An 11,569-nucleotide genomic window follows, 5' to 3' on the forward strand; every position below is an offset into this window, starting at 1 on the left:
ATGTTTAACACTGAGGGGTTACACTTTCCATCCATTCATGGAGCCAGGTCAAAGCAAAACTCTTATCCACATTCTAGGGGTATCACCTAGGAACAAAAACCACAAGGGACTTGCTAAACTATATACAGCGAGATGACGAGTCCTTGTCTGATTATTTAGAGAGACTCATCCAAATCAAAGCACAAGTGCCGAATGCACCAAAAGAAACAGTGATAGCAGCAGTTGTTGAAGGGTTGACCATTGGCTAGTTGAAAGGGTCGAGATGGCGGACTAGAGGGGGGGGTGAATAGTCTTTTCTAAAATTAATCGCGTTGGCTAACCGAAACAAGTGCGGAATTAAGATGATCGGTCTAGCCAAGACTACACCCCTCTATCTATGTTCTCTAGCACCTTCCAAAGATACTAAACAAGAACAAAGGTGCCAGGCTAGCTAGAGCTCACCTAACCAATTCTAGGAGCAAGGTCACACAAACCTATGCCACTAGTACTTTAAGCAACAAGGGAGCTCCTACACATGCTAGTAAGCAAAAGCACAAAGCAAACTAAGCTCACTAGCAATGCTCAATAACAAGGCAACCAATGCCAAATTAGAGAGCGCAATTACTTAGCTACACAAACTAAGCAATGTGACTAATAAGGTTACACAAACCAAATTAGCCACGCAAGAAAGCTACTTCTATGCTACATAAGCAAGAAGATAACTAGCAAGCTACACAAGCTAACTAATTACAAAAGCAACAACACAAGCTCAATGTATATGAAAGTAATCGCAAGCTTGTGTAATGGGGATGCAAACCAACGGGAAGAACAAGGTTGACACGATGATTTTTCTCCCAAGGTTCACAGTGTTTGCCAACACGCTAGTCCCCGTTGTGTCGACCGCTCACTTAGTGGTTCGGCGGCTAATTGGCATCACCCGCCTAAGCCCGCTCATCGGGTGCCGCAAGAACCTACCCCTTTAGTGAGGGTAGCTCAATGACACGCTTTACTAAAGTTGCTCTTTCGCGACTCCCACGTGGGGCGAGAACAATGCCCCTCACAAGCTCTTCTCCTGGAGCGTCCGCACAAACTTCTTGCGGGCTTTGACGGAGACCACCACCAAGCCATCTAGGAGGTGGCAACCTCCAAGAGTAACAAGCACCACCTGGCTTGCAACTCGATCACCTAGTGCCACTCGATGCAACCTCATGATGCAATCGCACTAGAATCGCTAACTCACACAATCGGATGATCGCTATCAAGTATGTGTGAGATGGAGGGCTCCCAAGCACTACTACACAAGCCACCAAGGCTCTAGTGTGCTCAGCTACCGGTCCCAAGGCCGACCATGGCTTCTATTTATAACCCCATGAACAAATAGAGCCGTTTACCCCTTCACTGGGTGTTTTTTCGGGTCGACCGAACGCAGCACCAGACGCGCCGACCAGTGAATACCGGACTGTGTTCGATCGCTATATCGGACGTGTCCAGTAGCTGTCTGACCTGCCACGTGTCCCACTGTTGCCTCCAATGGCTCTCTGACAAGATGATCGGATGCACTAGTTCGAAATGACCGGACGCTCAACCGCTGCGTCCGGTCGAGTCCAGTAAGCCTCCAGGGCCAACCGGATGCGACAGTTAGAAACTGACCGGACGCTGAGCCTCAGCGTCCGGTCGAGTACAGTAAGCACCCATAGATGACCGGACGCGTCCGGTCATACTGGACCAAATGCTGCCAGCGTCCGATCGACTGCTCTGTCAAACACTGCCTTTTCTTATTCACACCGAACGTGACCGGACACGTCCGATCGCTGAGTACGCCGCCAAATACCGGACGTGTCCGGTCACCATACCAGACGTGTCCGGTCACTCTGTAACTAGTGCGACTCACTCGTTTTCATCACCAACTTCTCCTTTGCAAATGTGCCAACACCACCAAGTGTACACCATCATGTGTATGTGTGTTAGCATTTTCACAATCATTTTTCAAAGGATTAGCCACTCAACTTGCCACGCCACTCGATCCTAGTGACGATGCAAAGTTAGATCACTCGAGTGGCACTAGATGACCGATATGCAAACAAGTTTGCCCCTCTTGATAGTACGTCCATCTATCCTAAACCCGGTCATAAACTTCTCTACACACCTATGACCGATGAAATAAAATGCCCTAGATTATACCTTTGCCTTGTGCATTCCATTCCATCTCCTCCAATGTTGATGCAACACATGCACCAACATGATCAACAATGATATGATCCACTTCATATCATCATGTGATCATATTGGTTCATCGATCTTGACTTTACTTGCTCTTCACCATTGCTATCGTTCATCGGCGCCAAGTCTTGCTCAAGCTTCACCGCCACGCGGTCCATCACTCCAAAGCCTTTGACTTGCCCTTCACGCTTACAACTGGTCCATCAAGCCAAGTCATGTCTTGATCTTCTCCACCTTGATCACATGACTCAATGTCATGTCTCATGTGCAATAAGCTCCTTCATCATCACATGTGTGAGCTTTGCAACATCTCCAAGCCATTTTCACCTTCATGGCATATGTTGCTCACACACATGTACCTATAGACTAATTACCTGTGTATCTCACATAAACACAATTACTCCACCTAGGTTGTCACTCAATTACCAAAACCAAAAAAGGACCTTTCACTAGTGTGCAGCTCACTTCGCCAGAAACTACCCCAGAACTGTCAAAGAGTTGTTTGAGATAATGAGGTAGTACGCTAGGTCCGGATGATGACCTAAAGAAGCAAAAGGCAACGCGCAACTTGTGGAGGTAGGCAAGGCCCCTAGGCCACCACCAACCCTAGGGTAGTGAAACATGAGACCATTTTGAGCAATCAACAACTTGAAAGAATAGCCAGAGCATAACCTAGCGAAGCAAGGTTTTCCCGAGGTACCGCCAAACTAACAGTATAGAAGCTTCAATGAAGTTCTGCATGGTAGGTGAGGGGGACAAGGCACCCACTGTGGACATGATGGTAGAGGAAGGGGAAGGAACCAAAGAACACCCTATTACAGTTGTGCGGCGAAAACATGCGGGTCATTTCACAAAAGACTACAAAAACAACAAAATGGCTAGAGAGCTTAAAGAGAGACAAGGCAGCGAAAAGCAGCGAAACAAACATCCAACCATGTGTTCCACAACACTAATTGTGAAATGGTAAACAAATAGGGTTACATTAGCCCCTACATGGCGACAAGTAGCAATGCCCCTCAGGTGGTTGGAAAATTTTAGAGAGATGAAGCAGGCGGCAATTGATCCCCTTTATATGGACTGTCTGAAGCACTGGATGGAGCTATGTTTTAACCTCCATATGCTGATGCTGAAGGCTCACCATGGCTGGCCAGACACTAGCTTTAATGACCTGTTACGTATCCTTGCTGACACATACCTAAGAGGGTAACAAGGTGCCCTCCAATACCTACTGAGCAAAGAAGCTGATCCTGGCCAGTGGCAATGAAGCTTAAAAGTTCCATGCTTGCCCTAACCATGGTATCCTATATCAGGGCAAGTATGAGAACTTGCAGAGCCGTCTGCACTGTGGCATGAGTCGGTACAAGAGAAATGTTGGTTGTCGCACGGATGCGGATGATGAGAGAGGGCTGAAGAAGAAGAAGATGGACAAAGAAGAGTACCATGAAGGAGCAGATCCCATCTCCTAAGGACGAGGAAGAAGAGGGTTACACGTAGAGGAAAAGTCTAGGCCCTGTCGATGTGGTACCTGCCCAGTGATCGATTCGCCTGCATGCTATATTTCGAGAACCCCGAGGATGCCAAGCTAATGTCCTAGCATGCATCTGATGAGCTCATGAAGGACAATGGCAAGTGGCGGCACCCTTTCGATGGCAAGAAGTGGAAGCATTTCAATGCCAAGTTTCAGAAGTTTGACTGATGAGGCGAGGAACATCAGGTTTGCGCTGAGTACCAATGGGATGAATCCATTCAGTGACCTCTGCTGCTCACACAACACTTGGCCGATCATCCTCACCATCTACAACCTACCTCCCTAGCTATGTCAAAAGTGCAGGTATCTTTACTTACCATGATTATTTCTAGACCTAGGCAGCCAGGTAATGATATAGATGTGTTCCTGGAGCTGCTCATGGAGGACATGAAGATACTATGGGAAGATGGGGTCAAGATGATGGATGTGTCCCTAAAGGAGTTCACTCTAAAAGCCACCATCTTTGTCACCATCATCGATTACCCTGGTCTTTTTTCACTATCGAGGGCAGATTAAAGGTAAGTCAAGTTGCGTAGTTTGCGTTGACGGTACCTATTACACTTACCTTAGTGCATCCAAGAAGATGGTGTACATGAGGCATAGGTGATTCCTCGTCAAAAAGCACAGGTATCGTGCAGCTACGATGAATAAGTACTTCGATAACCAGGACGAGTCTGAAACTGATTGAGCCAAAAAGGATGAGGTACAGGCAAAAGGTGTTTGACTATGGTGAAGGGCATAGTCATTGGGTTCGAGAAGAAGAAGAAAGAGGAAGATGAGACCATGACAAGGATGAGGGATAAGATGGAGGAACCACCTGTTGCCCCCATTCCTTTCAAGAATCAGTCTTGTTTCTTCAAGTACCTACCATACTAGAAGGAGCTAGATACGCCCCATGCCATCGACTGCATGCACCTCGAGAAGAATGTCTTTGAAAGCACCATTAGCGTACTGCTAGACATCAAGACTAAGATGAAGGATGGTCTGAAGTCATGGATGGATCTTGTCAACTAGGACATCAGATCCGAAATTCACCCGACACCAGTGACGTAGAGCAGGGAAAGTCGACCTTTCAGACATGTGAGCTACAACCTGAACGAGAGATGAGAAGAGGGCCATGTGCCAATGGCTTAGGGGTGTCAAGGTGCCAACCAGTTTCTCTTCCAACATTAAGAGCTTGGTCTTGATGAAGGACCTCACACTAACCAGCTTCAACGCACATGACTACCACTGTCATGCTCATAATGTTCCTTCCAATTGTTATCAGAGTTATTGGTCTAGAGTACATGAAGATGGTCATCACATGCATGTCCTACTTCTTCAACTGCATCACATAGAAGGTCATCGATGAAGCTGAGCTGCCTGGCCTAAAATAGTTCATCACGGAGACCCTTTGCTAGCTCAAGATGTGCTTCCCTGCCGTCTTTCTTTGATATTATGCCACACCAGATGATGCACATGGTTGATCTAATATAGGAACTGGGCCCCATGTACCTGCACCTAGATGTGGACAGTACGAGCGGTTCATGTTGACCCTCAATAGATATGTCCTTAATCGTACCTACCCGGAGGGCTCTATGATCGAGGCATACACAATCGAGGAGGCAGTTAACTGCTGCACCAAGTACATCCTGGATGGAAGGGTGATTAGCCTGCCTATCCCTTAGCACAAAGGCAGAACCTCGAGAATGGGTTGCATGGGTAGGAAAGTACACACCGATGTACAATACAAAATGGTGCAAGAAGCTCATCATAGCATCCTCAATTAGCTAGTGGTTATGGAACCATATGTTGACAAGCATCTGGAGAAGATTCGCTGCTACTCATGATGGACAACGCTCAGTGGCATGGGTCCAGAAATAGCACAAGATTAGTTTCACGACATGGATCAAAGAGCTACTGGACATACCCCAGTGGAGAGTCCGATGAAGCAAGGCTTGTGTCTGGCCCATCCACCCAAATCACCATGTGGAAAGGGTATGCCATCAATGGATATAGGTTCCACACAAAGGAGAAGGACAAGAAGAGCACGACATAGAATAGTGGTGTTCGATATGAGGACATCGACGAGTCAACGGGGTAGACCAAGACATACTTTGGGTAGATTGAAGAGATATGGGAACTTGACTATGGCTAGTGACCTATAGTTAGCTGTCTTCCGGTGCTAGTGGGTCAAACCAAAGGGGTTGTCAGTGGACGACTTTGGGCTAACCACCGTGGAGCTCCAAAGTGTCAGCTACAAAGATGATCAGTGGGTACTAGCAAGCTGCTACTGCACAAATAACCTACTGGCCAATGCCCAAAGACAACAAAAAACACACGGTTGTGTCTAGAAAGCAGAGGATTGTGGGAGCTTATGGAGTCCAGAGCCCCAAAGAATACAACAACTATGCTGAGCTCTCGCTCTTTACCGATCATCCATAAAAGATCAAGTTGGTGGAGACCCACGTCAACAAGACCAAGATGATGCCCTAGTTCTGCCCCGACGGTGAGAAGAAGACCGTCGTGGGAACACTTGCAGCAAAATGATATGTGTGCCACACAAATATATAATAATGTAGTCACTTATTGATTAACAAGAACTTTTATGTAATTGATTATTATTGTAATGGAATCATATATATATATATATATATATATATATATATATATATATATATATATATATATATATATATATATATATATGACCGTGGGAGATCGTAATCTGTACGTGTTAAGTGATTGATTTTTAGAAATAATTTCATATTTGTTGAAAGGAACAAAACAAGTATTTCCTTAACAAGTCCTACTCTACTACTCCTCCTCCTAGTACTCCTACAACACTACTACTACTACTACTCCTACTACTATACTACTACTACTCCTTCAACACTCCTCCTCCTCCTAGTACTCCTACAACACTACTACTACTACTACTACTACTACTACTCCTACTATACTACTCCTACTACTACTCCTACTACTCCTACTACTCCTACACTACTACTCCTATGAATTTTAAAAAACATTAAAAATTAAATATCAATTTTAAAATGTTGTAAAACCAAAATAACCTAGGAATTTCATCAAATATAAAAATACAAAATCTTAATCGAGGCGAGCATCCTAAGTCACCCGCCTCGATTAATATTAACCGTGGCAGGCATCCTATGTTGTCCGCCTCGGTTAATATTAATCGAGGCATCCTAAGTCACCTGGCTCGGTTAATATTAACCGTGGCGGGCATCCTAAATCGCCCGCCTCAGTTAATATTAACCGTGGCAGGCACCCTAAGTCGTCCACCTCGGTTAATATTAATCGAGGCGGTTACCCTAAGCCGCCCACCTCGATAAATCATGGCCTATATATACCCCTCCTGCCCCCTAATTTTTTTCTATGTCCTTCGGCCATTTCAATTGGACCTTGAAGGGATGCCCAATTTTCCCACCATCGCCGCCATCGCCATTGCTGAGCTCCTTCGCCCCCGCCCTCGAGCTTGCGTGCTTAGGTGCCCACCCCCGCCACCGAGAGCCTAGAGCACTACCGCAGGCCCAACCCTAAGAGCTCCACCATGCCATCTGTTGGGGTGCCACAAACCCTAGCTCTGCCATGCTATCCTCATCTCTAGCCGACCATAGCACCAAGGACATCTACCCCACACCCTGTGTCATCGACCCCAGCACCAAGGAGATCCATCCCATGCTGCCACGTCATCTTCCATGGACCTATCTTCGCCAAACCCTAGCTCCACCACGTCATCTTCCCCGGACCTGTCTTCTCGTCGAACCCTAGCGCCACCGCTGTCCACTGCCGAAGTGTGCTCCCTCCTTCGCACTGAGAACCTCCACCAGCTCTGTCTTCCCTAGCTTCTTCCCTGACTCCATCTTCCCTGGTACACTGGCTATGATGTTCTTGTCCCCGTGCCTATGATCTGTGATGCATGTGATGCGTTTTTGTTTCAATTTGCCAGTTTTGATTAAATACCACCGTGTTGTGTTTTTTTGTCACAATGCAAATGCCACTGCCTATGATGCCTAATGTATTGGTTAACTGAGCATTTGCCACTGCCTATTATGCCAATTTGATGAACTACTACCTATGATGCAATTTTTTTAACTATGGCAATGCCACTGCCTATGATGCCAATTTCATATTCAACTGAGCACTTGCCGCTATCTAAATGATTTATTGAGATATTTCCACTTTCAGATGAATTTGAGATGAATTTGACTAAATTGAGGTCAATTTGAGATGAATTAGGATAAAATTGTGATGAATTTGAGGTAAATTGGGACTGAATTTGAGATGAATTTGACGAAATATATGCTACTTGTCTACTTAATTCTCTCTTCTATGCCTACTGGCTACTACTCTTATATACTGCTGGTGCTGGCTGCTGCTCTCTGCTACTCCTACAACTATATACTACTGCTACTAGTATACTACTACTACTACTCATCTACTCTACAACTATATACTACTACTACTACTCATCTACTCCTCCTCCTATATACTACTGCTATTGGTCCTCTACTCCTACTAGTTACTACTCCTATACTCCTGCTACTTCCTACTTACTACTCTATCTACTACTACTATTTTCTGGCTACCTGTGATGCTTACTGTTGGCTTATTATCTGAGCGTGCACATGCCTATTTTGAATTGAGCAGCATGCTGCCTATTCTTGAATTGAGCACATGTTTACTTGGCCGGCCTATTTTGAATTGAGCACACGCTGCCTATTTTTGAATGAGCACATGCTACCTATTTTTGTTGCTTATTGTTGGCTTATTATCTGGTTGTGATGCCCTCACTAATGCCCTCCCCAAATTTTGCTGCCCTCCTCTAGTTGTGATGCTCTCACTAAATTTGGTTGTCCTCCTCTACTCCTACAACTACTAGTACTCCCACAACAACTTCTCCTCCTCCTCTATACTCCTACAATAATTACTAATACTCTATATTACTTACTACAACTACTACATACTACTTACTACAACTCTACTACTCTTACTACTCTACTGGTGTGTTGGCTCCTCCTCCTATTTTTTACTACCTGCTCTACTACTCTGTACTACTCCTACTCCTACTCCTACTCCTCCTACTCCTACTCCTACTCCTAATACTTCTACTACTCTACTCCTTTATTCTACTACTCTACTCCTCTGCTCTTACTACTCTACTTCTATACTATTGTCCTACTACTATGTTGTACTCTACTCTACTACTCTTAACTACTATCCTCTACTCTCTACTCCTACTACTCTTACTACTATCCTCTGTACTCTATACTCCTACTACTCTTATTACTATCCTCTACTACTCTCTACTTGTCCATATCCGGTTGCTTCCTTCGGGGACGATTTGAGCAGCCTGCCTTAAATAACCGAGGCAGGCAACAAGGGCAACTGCCTCGGAGCCCCCTTGTGAAACGCTATGTAAAAGAATTTGTGTAGTAGCGCCTTTGGGGTCGATTTGAATTTGAGCTTCTCTATGGCATATGCAATGATGATCTGTTTAAACTTTGAAAAATGTGCTGAGGCTAGTGGCATTTGCAATGATGTGAACCCTTTTATGCTGAGGCAGCGACTATGATGATCAAATGCCCCCTACTAGTACTAAGCACCTAAACTAGGATGACTTGTATACAAACAACCAGTTAGAAGCGATGTGATGTCAATGGGGCTAACCTGAGCCAACTTTGTACTTTTCTTGTATAATTTTATACTTTTCTTGTAAAATTTTGTACTTTTCTTCACTTTTTGTATCCCTACACCCAATGTATATGAAAAAGGATGTAATCTTGTTTTCAAATGAATATATATAATTAATGATTCATTTATATATGTTTTGAGATGAATATAGCATTGTGTTTATATAATTATGAAATGTTCCTATAACTCTCTCTTCAGTCATAGCTATCAATGCTGACCAAGGAGGCTCTTTAAAATTGGCGTGAGGCTACTCCTGATATGAGCGATGATGAAGGCTCATCATTAGATGGGAGCACCTCATATGAGAGCGAGGAACTAACACCAAGGCCTGTGAAGAGACCTTGTGGTGAGGAAGAAGATGATCTAGACTTTGATCCAAAGGGCGAGGCACGAGGTTCTTATGTGGAGCCACTGATAGCCTTCGGAAGATGATACCCAAGCAATGAGGCATGAGGTATGTAGATGAAGCAGTGCATGTTAATTGACACAACATTCACAGGGCCTCGCGCAAGTATATAACTAATGCAAGTTCTTGTCCTCGACAGATATCGATGGTGCCTCTTCGTTTGGAGTACCCTCGACGGTGAAGAAGGGGAGGAGGAGGAAACACCCGGTCCCTCCTCGAGCACTTCTTCAACCACAATGATGGGTAGTAAGAAGAAGTCAGACTTGAAGAGGGACCAACATGGGAGGCATCAGATTAGCAAGAAGAAAGTGCGTGCGATACACAAGATAGGGCCAAAAAGAGAGCCCTTGGAGCCAACTATCATCATCGGCACCTTCAACAACCAGTGTTCCTATATAGTGTGGGAGAAGGTTCCTATAACATATGATGACTGGAGGAAAGTCCCCAAGGACATCAAGGGAAATGTGTAGGGAGACGTGAAGAGGCGGTTCACATATCTAGCAGAGGGCTATGATGAAGACAAGTGCATGGGGCATGCGCTATTTGTTGTAGGCAAAGCACTTCGCAACTTTAGGTCCATGCTCAATAGGGAGTACATGCATAAAGGGAGGACACCATTCGAAGACTACAACTTCATCAAGCGTGATGTCTAGGAAGAGTTCATCGCTAAACAATCAACCAAAGAAGCAAAGGCCAAGGGCAAGAAGTTCTCTGAGCTCTCAAAGAGGAACAAGCTCCACCACCACCTAGGCATGATAGGGTATGTCGCAAAGACAAAGAAGTGGTGGTAGGAAGAAAGGGAGGCAGTTGAGGCCAGGGCAACCAAATCCATTATAGGGCATCGATGAGAGGTCACGTAACTACCTCTATGCCCGCAAGCCAAAAAAGTTGACGGAGGGTAGGACCAAGTACAACGAGTCAAAGGTCGAGGAGGTGGAGAAGAGGATCTTGGAGGTCTCTATGGCCAAGAATAGTGGGTACTTCGAATCTTGCTGAGAGAGGGATGTACTAATCGAGGCGCTAGGAAACCCCAAGCATCGTGGCCATGTCCGTGGGGTTTCCTCAAGGTAGAGCTAGAAGGACGTGGAGGCCTGACAATCCGACACCAACTCTTACCACATGAGGCAAAGGTACAAGGAAGGGCTCCTCCAGTGTGGCAGAACCTCCTAAATTATTGGGCCCACATGCACCTATCACTATCTAATGACCTCTGATGACTATGCATATGTTCCTGATAACTTAAGAAGACTGTCGAGTGTCCCCAAGGAACCTTGAATCATCCACGATTTTTCTGAGCAGGATCCATTATAGAGTCAATGCAATATTACAATAGTTTATTTATTAATATACATCAGAGTAAAATAGCAGAAGTTTTACAATAACTTAGTTTACAAAACAGTTATTTCAAACCTTACAAACTAAGTACGATTATTATTACAAACCATAGTAGTGGAGTGGCATTAGTAACATAAGCATAACACACAAAGAAAGTGCCCTGCCCAAGGACCACACATTTACTTATCATCTTCGATCTGAACAACAGTCATGCAACACGGTCCAAAGCAGACCTGCGCATGAGACTCACCTGCAACAAGGGTTTAACGAACCCTGAGTACAAAAGTACTCAACAAGACTTAACCGAAATAAAAACTGATAAGACTCAGGAATGCAGGCTCAGGGATTCAAGGTAAGGCTTTAGCAATAAACAAGGTTCTTTTGCGTAAAAGCTCTTTAAAAAG

Source organism: Miscanthus floridulus, chromosome 5, assembly GCF_019320115.1.
Source record: "Miscanthus floridulus cultivar M001 chromosome 5, ASM1932011v1, whole genome shotgun sequence".
NCBI classification, from domain to species: domain Eukaryota; kingdom Viridiplantae; phylum Streptophyta; class Magnoliopsida; order Poales; family Poaceae; genus Miscanthus; species Miscanthus floridulus.